We start from the raw sequence: 13,221 nt of genomic DNA, 5'->3' as shown, positions 1-13,221 counted from the left end.
TAAGTGCCTAGTTATGCGTGGTGCCATGCAGAAGATAAGAAACTTTTTTTTACTAATACAAGAACTTTTTATTTGTTTATTTATTTTTTGCTGAGGCAATTGGGGTTAAGTGCCTTGCCCAGGGTTAGACAGCCAGGAAGTGTTAAGTGTCTGAGGCCAAATTTGAACTCAGGTCCTCCTTATTTCAGGGCTAGTGCTCTATCCATTGTGCCACCTAGGTGCCCCTACAAGAACTCTTAAAAAGCAACTGTTAGGGTGAGAAATACTTGGAGCCAAAGGTGAATTGTCGAAGAAAAAATGATAAACTTTGTTCAGAGTTCTGTGTGACCCTGTGGAAGTTAATTCACTTCTGTGGCCTCAATTTCCTCAGTTGTAAAATGAGGGTATGAACTGGATGAGGGAACTCAAAATCAAATTAGCTGACTTATTTCAAGGAATTGAAATTAGGCTTAGCTAGAGGAAATTCAGGTTTAGACAGAACATAGGTTCTTCACTTATTTAAAGGAGTATCATAGAAGAATTATATTTTGTTGGGCCCCAAAAGGCAATACTAGAATCTATGACTAGAAATTGATAAATGGTTTTAACATAACATAAGGAGGAACTTTATAACAAAGCAATTCAAATATGGAATGACTGAGTCTTGTAGTGACTTCCCTGTCACTGTGTATATTAAAGTAGTGGGTTTTTTTAAAAGATTTTTTAGAATCATTTAAGACTCATATACAGAAACCAATGCAGTTATAATTAGAAGAGAAATATAATGGGAGAGAAATTTTTTTGCAGTAAGTTTCTCTGATAAAAATGTGATATCCAAGATGTGAAAGAAATTGATTCAAATTTGTAAAAATAAGCCATTCTCCAATAGATTGTCCTTTAAGGACATAGACAAGCAGTTTTCAAAGGAATACATCCAAACTATCAATAACTATGTGAAAAAAATGTTCCAAAGCACTAATGATAAGATTAAAGAAAAACTGGTTCCACCTTCCATCCAATAATTTGGTAAAGATGACAACTGAAAATGGTGTGGGAGACTGAGAAAACAGATACATTAATAGCCTTATTTCTTTTATAGGAGCTTTTCCCACCTCTTAAATTATAGTGCCTTCCCTTTCATTTACTTCCTCTTTATCCTATATTATTATAGTTTAAAAAAATACATATATATATATATGTATATATATGTACGTAAATACATATAGATATAGATAAAGATATTCATTTGCTTGTCTCCCCAATTAAATCATAAGCTCCTTGAGAACAGAGACTTGTCTTTTTATACCACTGGCACATGACGCAGTTCTTAGCACATAGTAGGCACTTAATTATTGGTCAATGGTGGAATTGTGACTTGCTTCATGGTCAGAAAGCAATTTAAAACTACCACAAAAGGTACTAACTTGTGCATATTCATTAATCCAGGGATGACACTAGTTCTATAACTCCATATTTTTTTAAAAGGTAAAGGACCTATATTATATACAAAAATTTTTGTAGTAGCAAAAAACCTAGAAACTAGGAGAGTGTTTATTAGGGAATGACTAAATAAGGTATGACATATGAGTATAAATGCAATTATGCTAAAGAAATAACTAAATGTACTGTTTAGGAAAACTGGAAAGACCTGTATGAATTGATTCAGAGTGATGTGAATAGAACCAGAGGAACAGTTTTACAATAACATCATAAAGAAAAACAAGTTTGAAAGACATGAGAACCAATGTATTTCATGCATTCTATGACATCATAAAGAAAAATAACTGCAAGAATTGAGAATTAGTGTGACAATTTCAGATCTTTGAAGAAAAAAGTTGCTTCCCATTTGATAGCTCAAGGAGAGATATATAGCTTAAATGGGGAGTACTCAGGTTTTGAGTACTGAAACAGTCGTGAAAGTTCCAAAGGCAGCTAGTTATGTTCTGACTTCTCTACTTCACATTCAATTTATTACAGCTTCTTAGTCCCTGAATCTCTAGAGGATTATAGTAATTTTATGGATTCCTATATTGTGTGGTGGAGTGTAGGGATGATTCCTTATATTATTTGGTAGGAGGGCAGAACCAAGATGACAGAATAAGGCAGGAACTTGCCTGAACTCTCCCAAATTCACCTCCAAACAACTATAAATGAATTCTGTAGAGCAGAACCAACAAAAGAATAGGAACAATTTTCCAGCCCAAGACAACTTAGAAGATCAGCAGGAAAGGTCTATTTTACTTAGGTAAAAGGGGAACACAGTACAATGCAGGCAATATCTGGGAAGGCCAGCAGCAGGCTGTGCACCAGCAGGACCACAGTGAGGCCCTGAGCATGGGACAGGCTAGCAGTGAGGTCTCTTACTCTGGGTGCAAGAAGCTTAGGAGAGTGTCCCTTCTAGGAGCAGAGCCCAACTTTAACATAAAATTAAAAGTCATGAAACATATACTAATAGTAATCCAAAAAAGAAGCTGACTATAGAAAGTTACTGTGGTAACAAGCAAAATCACAACAAACTCCAAATAAAATAACAATGCCAAAACAGCTACATGCAAAGACTGAAAGGAAAATGTGAATTGGTCTCAGGCCCAAAAATAACTGGGAGAGTTCAAAGCAGAGTTTAAAAATCAAGTAAAAGAGGTAGATGAAAAATTAGGAAAATGAATGAATGATGCAAGAGAATCATAAAAAAAAGTGAACACTTTGGTAAAGGAAACAAAAAAATGAAAAGTACAAAAATTTATTGAAGGAAACACCTTAAAAAGTAGAATTGGTTAAATAGAAAAGGAAGTACAAAAACTCACTAAAAAAATAATTCCTTAAAAATTAGAATTGGGAGGTAATTCAGGCCAATTCCAATAGACTTCATGGAAAGAACCATTTGCATCCAGAAAGGGGATTTTGGGGACCAAATGTGCATCACAACATAGTATTTTCACTTTTTTCTTGATGCTTGCTTGTTTTTTTTTTTTTTTTTCTTAATTTTTCCTCTTGATCAGATTTTTATTTTGTGCAGCATGATAAGTTGGAAATGTGTATAGAAGAATTGCACATGTTTAACATATATTGGAATACTTTCTGTCTAGGGGAAGAGGGCAGGAGGAAGGGAGGGAGAAAAAATTGGAACATAAAGTTTTGCAAAGGTGAATGTTGAAAATTGTCTTTGCATGTTTTTTGAAAAAATCTTATTAAATTTTTAAAAATAAAAATTAGAATTGGGCAAATGAAAGCTACTGATTTTATGAGACATTAAGAAGCAATAAAAGCCAAAGAATGAAAAATGTAAGAAAATATAAAATAATCTTATTGGAAAAATAACTGACCTGAAAAATAGATCCAAGAAGAATTATTGGACTACCTGAAAACCATGATTAAAAAAATTTTAATCGGGTCATCATCTTTCAAGAAATTATCAAGGAAAACCCCCTTGATAATCTAGAACTAGTGAATAAAATAATCATTGAAAGAATTCACTAATCAGCTCTTGAAAGAGTTCCAAAAATGAAATTATTGCCAAATTATAGAACCCTCTGATCAAGGAGAAAACAATGCAAGCTTCCAGAAAGAAAAAAAATTTAAATATCATAGAGCCATAATTGGGATTACACATAATTTATTATCTTCTACCATAAAAGATTAGAGAGATTTGAATATGATATTCCAGAGGGCAATTGAAGATAGAATTACAATCCACAATCACTTACCTAGCAAAGCAGTATAATCTTAATGGGGGAAAATAGATATTCAATGAAATGGAGAACTTTCAAGCTATCCTGATGAAAAGATCAGAGCTAAACAGAAATTTTGATTTTTTAAATACAAGACTCAAGAGATGTGTGAAAAGGTAAACAAAAAGAAAATATAATGAATTCAACAAGTTAAACTGGGTATATTATAAAGTGGAAAGATGATATTTGTCACTCTTAAGAAATTATTACTATTAGGGCAAACAGGAGTATATGTAGAGAGTGAAGGCATAAGTTAATTGCGATGGGATAATATCCAAAAAACCCAAAAGATTTTTGAGAAACTACTGGGAAAAGAAGAAAGGGAGATTTAAAATGGGGTAAATTATCCCACAGGAAGAGGCACAGAAGAACTATTACATTGAAGGCAAAGATGGGTGTAGTTATAGGCAACAATTGAACTTTATTCTCATCAGAATTGACTCAAAGAGGCAATAGCATACACATTCATGTATGGAAGGCCACCTTACACTATAGAGAAGAGTTGGAAGGTAAGAGAAGAATGAAAGAGACTGAGAAAGGAGGATAAATTGGGGGAAGCAGTGGTGAGAAGCAAATCACTGAGGAGGGATAAGGTGAAAGAATAAGAAAGGAGAGAGAAGCACAGAGAGAGACAGAGAAAAGAGATAAAAGATAATTATGTGGGTCTAAGAACAAATCATAGAAACAATTTCTTTAAAGAGAATATTAACAATGAGACAACATACCAAAATTTATGGAATGCAGCCAAAGCAGTACTTTAGGGAAAATTTATATTGTCAAACGTTTACCTCAATTTAAAAAAAAGAGAGAGAGAACAGATCCGTTAATGGAACATACAACTTAAAAAAACACTAGAAAAAGAACAAATTAAAAATTCCCAAACACCAAATGGAAATCCCAAAAATCAAAGGAGCGATTAATAAGAAAGAAAGAAAACTATTGAAGTAATAGATAAAACTAATAAAAATAGATAAAAAAGAATTTAGTTTTGTGAAAAAATAGATTAGCTACTAATTGATTAAAAAATTTGATTTAAAAAGAAAACCAAATGGGCAGTATAAAAAAATGAAAAAAAAATTCACCCTCAATGAAGAGGAAATTAAAAGCTGATTTGCCCAATTATATGCTAATAAACCTGATAATTTTAGTGAATTAAGTGAATATTTAATAAATATGAATAAATGAAAAATATAAACTGCTCAAATTAACAGAAAAGGAAACAATGTGTAAACAACCCAATCCTAGAAAAAGAAATTGAACAAGCCATCAATGAATTTCCTAAGGAAAAAAAATCCCCAGAGCCAGATGGATTCACAAGTGAATTGTACCAAACATTTAAAGAACAATCAATTCCAATACTATATGAACTATTTGAAAAAATAATAGACAAACAAGCAATTGCATTAAATTCCTTTAAGACACAAATATGGTATTGATTCTTAAACTAGAAAAGCAAAAACAGAAAGAAAACTGAAGAGCAATAGCAATAAAAGAAAAAAAAAATGAAGAAATAAAAATAGGCAATGAAAAAACTTTTCTTTATATAAACTTGGATGATCCCAGAGAATCAACTGAAAAACTAGTTAAAATAATCTACAACTCTAGCAGGGTTGCAGGGTACAAAATAAATCCACAGAAATCATCAGCACTTGTATATATTACCAAGAAAGCCCAGTAGCATGAGATAAAAAGAGAAATTTCATTTAAAATAACTATAGACAATATGAAGCACTTGGGAGTCCACCTGCCAAGACAAATATAGAAACTATATGAACACAATTACAAAACATTTTCCATGTAAATAAAGATTGATTTAAACAACTTGAGAGGGGGCAGCTAGGTGGCGCCAGCTAGGTGGCGCCGTGGATAGAGCAGCAGCCCTGAATTCAGGAGGACCTGAGTTCAAATCTGATGTCAGACACTTAACACTTCCTAGCTGTGTGACTGGGCAAGTCACTTAACCCCAGCCTTAGGGGGGAAAAAGTTGTTTAACTGGAGAAATATTAATTGTTTGTGGTAGGCCAAGCTCATATAATAAAATGACAATTCTACCTAAAGTACCATATTTTTAAAACTATCCAAAATTATTTTATAGAACAAGAAAAAATAAAATTCATGTAGAAGAACAAAAAGTCAAGAATACCAAGGGAATTAATGAAAAAAAATACAAAGGAACATGGTCTAGCATCTCAAACCATACTATAAAGTAGTCATCAAAACAATCTAGTACTGGCTAAGAAATAAAGTGGACCAGTGGAATGGATTAAATATATAATATAGGATAATAAATAAATAGTAATTGAGAACTTGAACATAAAACCCCAAGCTTTTGGAATAAAAACTCACCATTTGATAAAAATTACTGGGAACACTGGAGAACATTATGGTAAAAATTAAGTAGTGATCAATATCTTATGCCTTATATGAAGATATATTCAAAATGAATAGATTTAGACATACAAAGTGATACCATCAGTAAATTAGGGGAACTTAGAGTAGTTTACCTGTCAGATCTTTGGATAAGGGAGAAATTAAGGGCCATAAGATATAAAGAACATTATGAGTTGTATACTGGGTAATTTGGATAATATAAAGTCATACAAAATTTGGATTATTGTATAAACAAAACCAATGCAAGCAAGATTACAAGGCAATCAGAAATCTGGGAAAACAGTTTTTTACAGCAAGTATTTGTGATAACGCCTCATTTCTCAAATATATATATATATATATATATATATATATATATATAATTGAGTCAAATTTATAGGAATAAAATTCCCCAACTGATAAAGGATAGGAGAATTTTCAGACAAAGAAATCAAAGCTATCTATAGTTATTAAAAAAAAATTCTGTAAATCACTATTGATTGGAGAAATGCTTATTAAAACATCTCATATTTATCAGATTGGCTTATATGACAGAAAAAGAAAATGATAAATATTGGGAAAGGTGTGGGAAAATTGAGACACCAATGCACTGCTGGAAGAGTTGTGAACTGTTCCAATCATTCTGGAGAACAACTAACTAAATTCAAAGGACAATCAAACTTAACTTACCTTTTGATTCAGCAATACCACTTCAGGTTTGTATCCCAAAGAAATTGTGCTACAAGAAGAGATGAGCAGGATGCTTTCAGAAAAATCTGGAAAGACATGAACTAATGCAAAGTAATCAGAATCAGGAAAACAGAGTATATAATAGCAACATAATGCGTTGATCAAACATGAATAACAGATATTCTCAGCAATATAATGATTTAAGAGAATTCCAAAGGACTCATGATGAAAAGTTCTATATATCTCCAGAGACAAAACTAATGAAATTTGAATGCAGTCTGAAGCATTTTATTTTTCACTTTTGCTTGTTTTTTGGTCTGTGTTTTCTTTCACAACTTGATTAATAGAAATACATTTTACTGATTGCACATGTATAATTCATGTCAAATTACTTAGTGCTTCAGGGAGAATAGAGGGTAAAGAGAATTTGGTACTCAAAAAATTTTTTAAATGATTGTTAAAATTATTCTTACATATAATTGGGAAAATGAAATATTATATTATCTAGTATAATAGTAGAATAATTTAGGCCCTTATTGAGCATTTTCTATTTTCCCACAATGTCTCCTTTCCAAACATAGGGTCAAATAGCTTAATAGAATTTAAGCTTCTTAACTTAATATGGGAGATGGTAATTGAATTGAAGAGAGAAATAGAGCATAAAACTATAATGTCAGAAATCTCAGTAGAACAGTTCAGATCTAAGCAAATATATCCAAAGGATAAAGTTAAAAACTTAGAAAAATTGAAGATGATAGACCTCTGGCAATTGTTGAATGGGATAAGAAAGAAATCTATATACTATTGAGCTGATAAAACATCTATACCAACACTGACAACGTATTGAGGTATAAAGACCTCATCAAAAAATATTGAAATTTGACAAAAACTGCTGGAAAAAATAGGAGGCAGTTTGACAGAAATTAAGTATAGCCTTACATATCATGCCATATACCAAAATAAATCTGAAATGGATACACAATTTATGTATAAAAGATAACTTTACAAACAGTTTAGAAGAAATTATCTTTTATAGTCATGAAAAAAACTTGTTTAGTTATAACAAGTGAAGGATTATAAAGTGGACAATCTTGACTATATAATTTTTTTTTTAAATTTTATACCCACAAATTAATACAATTGAAACTAGAAGGTAACTGGAAAAGTCTTTGAAATAAAGGTCTTATACAGCTTTATAAAGAATTTATTCAAATTTAAAAGACTAAGTGCCATTCCTCAATAAGAATATGGCTTAAGGATATTAATAGAAATTTTTCAAAGAAATTTAAGCTATATAAAAATGTTCCTAAATACTAAAAATTAAAGAAATACAAACTAAAGCAATTCCATTTTATATCTATAAAATTGGCAAAGATGATAGAAAAGAAAAATGATAAATAATAAAAGGACTATGATAAAACAGGCACAGTAGTGTGCTATTGATGGAGCTGTAAATTCAAAGCAACTTGCAACTATATCCAAAATTACCAAATTCTTTTATCTAAGAATACCATTTCTATATTTACATTCCAAAGAAATCAAAGGAAGTGGAAAAGGACCAATATATACAAAAATATTTATAGTAACAAAAAAACAAACCAAAACAACCAAAAAAATTTTTAAAAACCCTAAGTGCATGCCCCCTCAATGGGGAAAAACTAAATAACTTATGGCATGTAAATGTAATGGAATCATAAAAAAAAAAGGTTTAAAAACTCCTATCAATGCAGTGATTAACTTTAAGTTCAGAGGACAGATATTGAAAAAAGCATTATTTCAGCTCAGATGAACTTAAATTTTTAAAAAATGACATGACCAATATAGAAATTTGTTTTGCTGGATTATACATATTTGTAATAATGGTTTGAGTTCTTGTTGTTGAATTGGATGGCACTGTATTAAGAAGAGATAATGAATGTTTATTGTAAAGGGCTAGAACTGAGCAATACACTTGGATAATGAAGCACGTGATACTAATTGCTAATTGGACAGTTCCCTATTAACTTGTTTGAAGGTTGACCCTCCCCAGCTGTTCTGTGCTGACTTGATTGGTGGGACAAAGAGGGGGAAGTTACGTGTGCGTGTGTGAGGGGTAGGAGGAGGAAGAGGAATTGAGACAAAGACGCTGAGTCAGTCTCTCCTGCTTTTGAGGGAGGAAGGTGTGTGTTAGGTAGCTAGGCCTAAACCCCTGACCTTGACGGTAAAAGATCAAGAATAAAGATGTTTAGTGATCCTGACTCCAGCTGATTTTTGGGAAGACAGAGTTCCAGCAGTTTATGAAGTAGTTTTAAAAGAAAACAAATGCTAGTTAATTGAAAAAAATAAAAAATTTGAGAACTTAAGAATTTTATACCACTTAAAATGTATATAGGATCATTCATTCTTTAGATCAACTCTAAATAAAAACAAGGCACATCAGAACAAATACCATGAAGATCAAATTTGGGGGGTATTGCTGATAATATAGCCAATTTTTTGGGCAGATTCTCCAAAGGTTTTTATAGTTCATGTTAATCTAGCAACATTGTTTTGGTTTTATTTTTTGCTTACTTAGTCATTAAAGAACAACAAGATAGAGAATCCTGCATTTATGCTCATTTTGAGGAACGTTCAAAACTTTTCAAAACAGAAATTATGGTCAAATGATAAAGCAATTTCAGCTGTTTCTATGGTTTAGAACACCCAGAATCCATTAGAAGTTAAAACAACAACAACATGAAATTGGCTACATGAATTGAGCTTTTTAAGAATTTTTACCTGACCTCCCACACTGCTCTAGCTGATCCAAGGACTGGATACATGGGCTTACAAGAAATAAAAGAAAGAACATCTGATTGGGAGAAGTGAAAAGCAACTTAAAAGAAACGCAGGAAACAAAACAGAACAGAACAAAAAAACAGAACAACCTTAAAAAAAATCTGTTTGTTTTGCAAGAAAAACATACTAATATTAAAGACAATATGTGCAGAGGTTACCTAAGCATCATCATTCTTCCAGAAGAACACAACAGGACAAAAAACCTTTTAACACCCCAACACAGTAAGTAATAGAAAGAACTACTCAGAACTTTCTACATAGAAAATGAAATACTGATTGAAAAAATTTTAGATTACCTCCAGAAAAACCTCAAGATTGCAAACTCTAGGACACAATGGTTAAAGGTAACAAATCAAGAGCAACTAGATCGTACAGAGGATAAGGCATTAGCCCTGAAGTCAGAAGGACCTGAATTCACATCTAATCTCAGACACTTAGTGATTATGTGACCCTGGGCAAGTCACTTAATCTAATTGTATAAAAAAAAAAAAAGTTAACAATTCAGAATCATCAACTTATGTACATTATCAGGAGAAAGACCTTCAAAAAAAAAAAAGGAAAGAAAATTTAAAAAACACAAGACTATTTTCTACCCACCAAAATATGTAAGAGGGAATGGAATAATGTGTTTCAAAGAACAATGAGGCTCAAGATGCCTAGAGTAACTTACCCTGCAAATTGAGCCTATTCATTAATGAAAAGATGGATGTTTAGTTTAGCAAAACAAAAAGAAGCATTTGAAATATTCTTAGAAAGAATACCAGAAAAGACTTACATGAACTGATGCTGAGTGAAATGAGCAGAACCAGGAGATCATTATACACTTCAACGATACTATATAAGGATGTATTCTGATGGAAATGGATATCTTCAACAAAGAGAAGAGCTAATTCAGTTCCAAGTGATCAAGGATGGACAGAATCAGCTACACCCAGAGAAGGAAGACTGGGAAATGAGTATAAACTGTTTTCATTTTTGTCTTTCTTCCCAGGTTATTTTTACCTTCTGAATCCAATTCTTCCTGTGCAACAAGAAATCCGGTTCTGCACATATATATTATATCTAGGATATACTATAATACATTTAACATGTATGGGACTGCCTGCCATCTAGGGGAGGAGGTGGAGGGAAGGAAGAGGAAATTTGGAACAGAAGGAAGTGCAAGGGATAATGTTGTAAAAAACTACCCATGCATATGTACTGGCAAAAAAATTTATAATTATAAAATTAATTTAAAAAAAAAAGAAAAAAAAAAAGAAAGAATACCAGAATTGAAGATAATTTGCTCTTCAGATATCCCAAACAACAGAAATGAAGGAGGAGTAGGTATATTTTACTGCACCATGTGAAAAAACAAACTGGCCATGTACTAAGGTACAAAAATATTGCAAAAACATGTATAAAGGAAGAAGTAATTTATATAGTCTTTATAGGTCATAATTCAATAAACATAATAATTGATTCAGGCGACCACAAACAAAAGATCCAGATGCAAATGGTGACAACAATAAAATTCTAAATAATGAATAGATCAAAGATCAAATCATAGGAAAAATTAATAACTGTGTAAAAGAAAATGATAATGATGAAGCAATATACAAAAATTTCTGGTATATTACTAAAGAGATTTCCAAGTGAAAAGTCATATTTTTATAATCATTCATTAACAAAATAGGAAAAAGATTAATGAACAGAATATGCCGTAAAATCAAATCAAATTAAAAATCAAATTAAAATAGCAAATGGGGAAGGTGAGATTGCAAGAAAACCAGAAAAAAACCACAATAATCAGAACATATTATGCCCTGTTATATGCTAATAAAACTAAGAATAACAAAAAAATAAAAGAATACTTTCAAAAATATAAAATATTTAAACTAGTGGAAAATCAAATAGAAATCTTAAATAACTCAATCTCAGAAAATGAAATAGATCTAATTGCAAAGGAACTACAAAACCCAAAACAAAACAAAACCAAAACTCCAAACTCCCAATCCTGAAAGATTTATAGGAGAATTTTATAAAAAATTTAAAGAACAATTAGTACCACTATTTAACAAAATATCCTCAGAATTTGAGAAAAAAGCACCTTATCAGAATCCTTTTGTGAGACAAACACAGTTCTAATTTCTAAATAAGGGAATGATAAAACACAGAAAGAAAAAGATAGGTTATTATTTAAGTTGATTGAAAAATGTTAAAGGAAATACTGTCAAGCAGAATACAGCAATTTAATCAAGAAATCATTCATTATTACAGACTGGGATTTATACCAGGAATACAAGGATAGTTTAACAGTAGTAAAAAATATAATTAATCATATTACCAATTCAATGTCAATTTCAGTAGTTATTTTCCATGAACAAATGTATTCTCTTATGCTTTCTAAAAATGGGTGAAAATGGATGAAGTCATGTTATATGCCCTTACAAATTATATCTCCACTTGGTGGCTTATGTTTGCTTAACGTTTAGTTATTCCTAAGGATTTTTCAAATGTATTTATTATGCCATATCATGAATGTCATGCTTTTACTTTTCCCATAACTTTTAAAATTAGAAAAGCTAAATGTATCCTTATGAATAAAAATGCAGTTTTAAGTTCCCTTGAATGACACAACTTCATGAATAACACATTCCTAGAAATACTTGTCAAATTCTCAATGTAACTTCTTTGCTCCTTTAGGTTTCACATTGCTAATACTGTTGAAGCTGGAAGAATGAATGATATTCTTGCTTTTCATATTTTAGGAGCTGGACAAGACTTGGTCTTTTTCTAAAAATGGAACTAAAATATACCGGATAACAAAAAGGCATTATTTCTTCCCATTTCTAAGAAATGGAAATAAAATACTCTTTCTTCCCCTCCCCACATCAGCATTTAGTGAAAATGATATAATTTGAATTTAAAGGTTCCTAGCTTTCTTAAGTTGTTTGACTTTGTGACACATTCTTCTCTTTGTTCTCATACTCCATAAAGTGCTGCATGTTTAAAAAAAAAAAAAAATCAGGTGAATAAAAGTAGTTAGCTTTAATAATGCTGATAAGGGGAGACAAGTTGGGAAGTTTTAATACTGGGGTTTATGAGCATTATTCTAAGTGAGAATATTTTCTTTATTACTCCAGGCAGATTCAATTACCTGTCAGTATGCCCAATCCTCAAGTAACTGTGTGATCTGAATTCACGAGAGTGCTTATTCTTTTGAGAGATAGCTCAGCTTCCTGTTGTGGAGAGAGAACTAGCCTTGGAGCCAGGAATATTTGAAGTCAAATCCTCATTCAGAAATCTTGGTAGGTCATTTCCCTTCAATTCTTTGGTCAACACTATCAAATTAATGCACAGAGAAGGTGTCACCCTTCACTGGTAGAGAGGGTGCATTCATCTTGGAGATGCCAATGAAGTCATAAATCCCATTCTTGTTCATTTAAACAGTTTAGTAAACATTTAAGGGCTTACAAGGTACAGAGTTCTGTGTTTGCTGCTGGAGGGTTCCAAATAAATAATACACGGTACCTGTCCTAGAGCTTAGTAAAATGGAATAGTTTTGGATTTGTAGTCATAAGACCTCAGTTCTAATTCTGGTTTTGATCTATGTCTTATAACCTTAAATTAGTTACTTTACTTCTATACATTTCAG

This window comes from Sminthopsis crassicaudata, chromosome 1, assembly GCF_048593235.1.
Source record: "Sminthopsis crassicaudata isolate SCR6 chromosome 1, ASM4859323v1, whole genome shotgun sequence".
In the NCBI taxonomy this organism is placed as follows: Eukaryota; Metazoa; Chordata; class Mammalia; order Dasyuromorphia; family Dasyuridae; genus Sminthopsis; species Sminthopsis crassicaudata.
This window is presented reverse-complemented; position numbering follows the sequence as displayed.